We start from the raw sequence: 5,189 nt of genomic DNA, 5'->3' as shown, positions 1-5,189 counted from the left end.
CGTCGGGATCGTCCAGGCAAACTCTGTGAATGAGGCCGGGATTATGCGGGGGGGCGGGGGGGGGTGTCCAGTCTGCCTCACGGAGCATGTGCTGTCAGATGACCACACTGTTAAAAATGGATTTAATGGGCCTAATCGGTTTAATATGAACTCCACTATCTCCAAAGATTAACAGTGTTATGCGACCAAAATAGCTGCTGCTCGTCTGCATATTCCATTGACGATCCCATTAGCGATGGGCACTGAGCTGCAGGTGGGGGCTGCGCTGGCGAGAGCTTTTCCCTTCTCCTGGATGTTGCGTGTGTGATGCTCACACTTCCTCTCGCGCTCTCTCGTGGCAGGGGTAGGAGGATATGGCCCTCGGGACTGTAGGTTCTGTTTCACTATCTCATCCCTGCGGTGCCTGAGCTGGAAATGAATCCACGGGTGGAAATGCAAAGGGTCATAGATTCCAAGGGACCATTGTGGTCATCTACTGTGTCCTCCTGCATAGGACAGCCCAGAGAATGTCCCCAGAATAATTCCTAGAGCAGCTTTTTCCACTCACGATGGAGAATCCACCCCGAGCCTGGGTAAATTTTTTATTGCTCCCGCAGTGAGAAATGGATGTCTTATTTCCAGGATGAATTTTTATCCTTCAACTTCCAGCCCCTGGAACATGTTAGACCTTCCTCCGCTAGACTGAAGAGCCCCATATTAAATGTTTGCTCCCGGTGTGCATGCTACAGACTGTCAGCAAGTCACTCTTTAACCTTCTCTTCATTCAGGGCTGAGCCTGAGAGATGTCCCCTTGATTCCTGAAGTAAAGGGCCCTCAGCACCTCGAAGGGTCAGGTGCAAGGTTTCGTTTCCCTGTCACTGTTTGGCACATGAAGGCCTCGCCGGAGCATCTTCTCCTCTTGACAGGTTTCAGAGTAGCAGCCGTGTTAGTCTGTATCCGCAAAAATAACAGGAGTACTTGTGGCACCTTAGAGACTAACAAATTTGTTAGTCTCTAAGGTGCCACAAGTACTCCTGTTATTTCTCCTCTTGAGCAGATAGAAAACACCGATCCTGTAGGTTCTGTACTGCCACCCATCACCGCAGTATCTGAGCATCCTGCAAGTAAAGTCTCTAGTGGACTTCAGACTTTCAGGATCCTAACCATGCTGCAGATTCAGCTGGGGCAATGGAAATGCTCCATACACAGGGGAAGGGTCTGAGGCTGTCTTGGCTCTGGATTGCAGTCTCGAGTGGGGAGGAGTTAATGCTTCTTTGAATGATCTTCCTAGTTAGCTGTCGCCCTGAGAGGCCAGCGGGGAAACTGCCGGCAGCTCCTCACTGCTGAACTTAGCCAGCAAACTGTGCAGGTTACCCCTAGGTGTGAAAAACCACCACAGGCTATTTTTATTCCCAGCATTAGGTAAGTGCCAGCACGCAGGCCTGGTCTGAAGGCGGTTCTGGCTGGGTTCTGCCGAAGACCCGAATGGGTTCCTGCTGCCGTGTTGCGTGACCTTTGTTCAGATTTCCCTCTCTTGGTTTTGTTGCTTCCGGCCCTCTCTCTGCCTCGTTCAGCAAAGAGCGCAGTTAAAAATCAGCCTCCCTGAGAAAGTTGCTGGGGTCTCGAGTTTCAGGCTGTTGTCAGTTTCGAGTGGAATGAGGATGAGGAATGCCACTTAGCTCCATCTGCCCTCCCCTAATCCCCAGACAAATGCAGCCTTCCCATCTGTGCTGCCAGAGTCTCAGGGCCTATCACACCAGGCACTTTATCTAAATGACTTTGGCCAAAGATAAGGTAATTAATTACAGTGAGATTAGAAAACAGCACAGGCCCAGCCTTGCCCATCGGTAAAAACCTTTGCTAGGCTGGCCCTGACCTTGCACTAGAAGTACAGGTAGTTGTTTCCCAAAGAGAGAGGTTTGAGGAAATGCACTGCCTGCCTTAGGGGCAGTCCTCCCTTGGAGCTCATCGTCCCCTGGGATGTAGGAACACCCTGACCATCAGCAATTAACACGGAGATCCTGCTTTGCTCCCACTTCCCAGCTGTGTCCTTCCATCACAGGGGCCGTTAGTGCTCAGGAGAGATGCTAGCGGGAGGAGGCTGGAGAGTGAAGCCCCCAACCCTACAGAAGAGAAAGCAGCTCTAAGGGGGGGGGATTCAGTCATCGTGCCCTGCTCAGTTCTTAGTACCTCTGCTGAGGCTGCCAACAAAGATGCCATGCAAGTGCCAAGTGTGCTGGTGGTTTTGAGTTATTCTCCGTGACGTGGACTGAGACCCACAGTGCTCTTTCCATGGATGTCACCAACCATTCATTGGATTCCCATTGTCTCCATAGTAAACAGCTGATCCGATTCAATCACATATTATTGGGCTTGATGGGTGAAATGTTATGGCCTGTTATCCAGGGTCAGACTAGATCATTACAACGGTTGCTTCCAAAATGTCTGGCTTTGGCAATCTCTGAAACTTGTTATATATTTTATTTATGCTGCCCCACACCCTGGGGACCCAGCTGACCTAGTGGCTCTTCCATCTCCCCATGCTATTTACCGTCCTGGCAGATCTTCCATCTTTACTCCTCTTTGGATTACAACCTTTCCTTGTAAGGTTTTGCTTGCGCTTTTCCTCAGCATCGATCCCCTGGCCCCGTCGGGAGTTTCTCGTTCACCCGTACAAAGCTCTGTCATTGGCTTCACTGTTCCTCTTGTCACCTCACATATGTCATCTCGGCCTTTCTTGGCACTGCAGGTGTTTGTGACTCAGGGATTGCCAGGGTTGAGCCATCTCTGACTAGAAGCCAGCCTGGTCCCCTAGCTGTGGTCTTGTACAGTTAATCCCTTTGCTTTTGTGCTGTTTCCCTCCAGATTCTTCTCGGAAGCTTGCTTTCCTTTTTCCCCCTGCAGGCCTCTGAAGAGCGATGTTTGATCACAGCCTGCTCTGTTTTTAATCCTTGCACCCTCATTTGTGCTGTCAGGTCCGTTGCTGAAAATGGCTGGGGAAGGGTGGGAAAGAGTCTCCATTTCATTGGTGTGATCACTGAGGCCTGGGGAAATGGCATGACTCGGCCATGGCCACCCAGTGAGTCAGTGGCAGCATTGGGCGTTCATCCCAGACTCCCAGCCCTGGGAGATTGCAGCTGTCCCTTCAGACTTTTTTTGTTTTTAATTAGTAGTAGTAGCACCTGGTTACCTGCAAGAACCAGGTCCCTTTACACCTTAGTTACTTGATGGCTCCTTCTTTGCATTATTGTTAAGTTGCAAACTTCAAGGTGCCACGTTTGATATTGTACGTGAAAGTGACCGGCCGGAAACGCAGCCGGTACCTGCCCGTGTGTGAACAAAGCGTCTGGAGAGGGCCTGGCTATGCTGCCAAAAAGTGGAACCATAACGCTCTATTACTCCCCAGCTTCTAATGGAGCTGTGCTGCTGGGGGGCAATTTGGCTGGACTCTGCCAGGTTTGGGGCAGGCCTATTCCCCTGGGAAATCCCACGTCTCCTCCTGCTCCCGCCCCCTAACTGAGCAGTGGGGGGATCCCTGTCAGGAGATTGTCATGGAGACATCCTACCCCAGAGTCCCCTCCTGCAGGTTCCACTGAAGGGGATAAGCTGGGCCTTTGTTATCGAACGTATCGTCCTGGCGTGTAGTTCTGACGGCCCCTCGGGCTACCCGTCGTCAGCAAAGCAAAGCCCCATCTGGGCTGGGATCAGAACAGTGCCAGCGCCTGCCTCGTTTACAGCTGGCCGCAGTCAGCCAGGTGCTCGCACGCTCCCTGGGTTATAAACTCACCCTGTGTACTGCAGCACGATCCTGAATGAGAGGGAGTTACAGAAACCACGGAGAGACTCGAACCCCAAGCAGGGAAATTGGTCTGGAGCCCAGCCCAGTTGTCCGGACCAGTCTGTGGCATGGTGAGAGCCTCGGACAGAACGCAAGCCCACATATTTCTGTACAATAGCCAGTCAGTCGAGCTGAGAACACGTGGCCAGCAGAGATCCCTCCAAGCTGTCCTCTCTTGCCTAAGGAAGAGACATCAGGTAACATTATGGCAACAGGTGCTGGAGAAAAGAGGTCAAGAGATTGTGTTACATAAACCCAGCCAGAGCGCTGTTCCGGCAAAGAGCCTCTGGGAAGAGAACATCAAGAAACCTAGAACAATGGAGAAGGACAACAGCTGGTAGCCCCCTACAAGACCAGCTGTGGCTGGGTTGCCAGGTGGCCCTTGCCCCATGTAACGTGCACCTAGGTGAGGCAGGTGCTGCCGAAAGAGCCTCCGCGTTGATTATGGGGAAATGCCCACTTGCAATTCCTGTGCAAAGGGGAAGGGAACCTTCTGCATAAATCGTTATAATTGAGCCGTTGCTGGTTTTTGTTTAAGGGTGGCACTGGTGTCGTGTGGCTACAGCAGGGTTCTAGTAGTCGGGATTCAACCACTTTGATCCCCTTCTCTGCCACTGACTTGCTGGGCAATCTTGGTCAAGTCACTTACCCTCGCTGTGCCTCTGTTTTCCCATCTGTAAAATGGGGCTAATACCCACTGTGCCGAGGGTGGTGAACTGTACAGGACTCTGTGGATTTTAAGGCCAGAAGAGCCTGTTTATGAGCACCTATAGAACACAGACCATGGGACCCTACCCAGTGCTTTAGCATTTGCAAAGTACTTTGAGGTTCTCCAATGGAAGGTGCTGGGGAAGTGTCACTACGTATATGATTAGTTTTATTGAAAGCATCAGCTCCTGTTTTGAGAAGACATTCTGCAGGGTCTGCACCGCAGCTGCTGGGTTCCTTGTACCACTGGCATCAGGCCTGTCTCATTCGCCAGGCCGGTAAGTTCTCCGGTTTGTTCCTCCCGAGGCATGCGGGGAAATGTCTGCAGATGGGCACCCACCACAGCGGACAGTTCTGCATGCTGCATCCTGTGCGCTCTTGGGAGTGAAGCCTCAGAGCAGTTTGAAGCTGCCTTTGCTGATTTCCCAGTAATACAGCGCTGTTGATTTTCAAAGGAAAAATGTGGTGAGCCCATATTTGCATGAGCACATGGGAAGGGAGTTTAGTGCGTCCATTGTGTTGTCCTTTAGCACTGTCTCCAGTCATGTGATCAAAGGGATTAGCAGCCAGGGGATAATTCTTCTTTGCTGCTGAAGGCCGTGATTTCTCTCTGCTGGCTGGAGAATGCCTCTCAGCCTGTGGGGATAGGCCTGGCTGGCAGGAA

The sequence above is a fragment of the Emys orbicularis genome, chromosome 23, assembly GCF_028017835.1.
Source record: "Emys orbicularis isolate rEmyOrb1 chromosome 23, rEmyOrb1.hap1, whole genome shotgun sequence".
NCBI lineage: Eukaryota > Metazoa > Chordata > Testudines > Emydidae > Emys > Emys orbicularis.
This window is presented reverse-complemented; position numbering follows the sequence as displayed.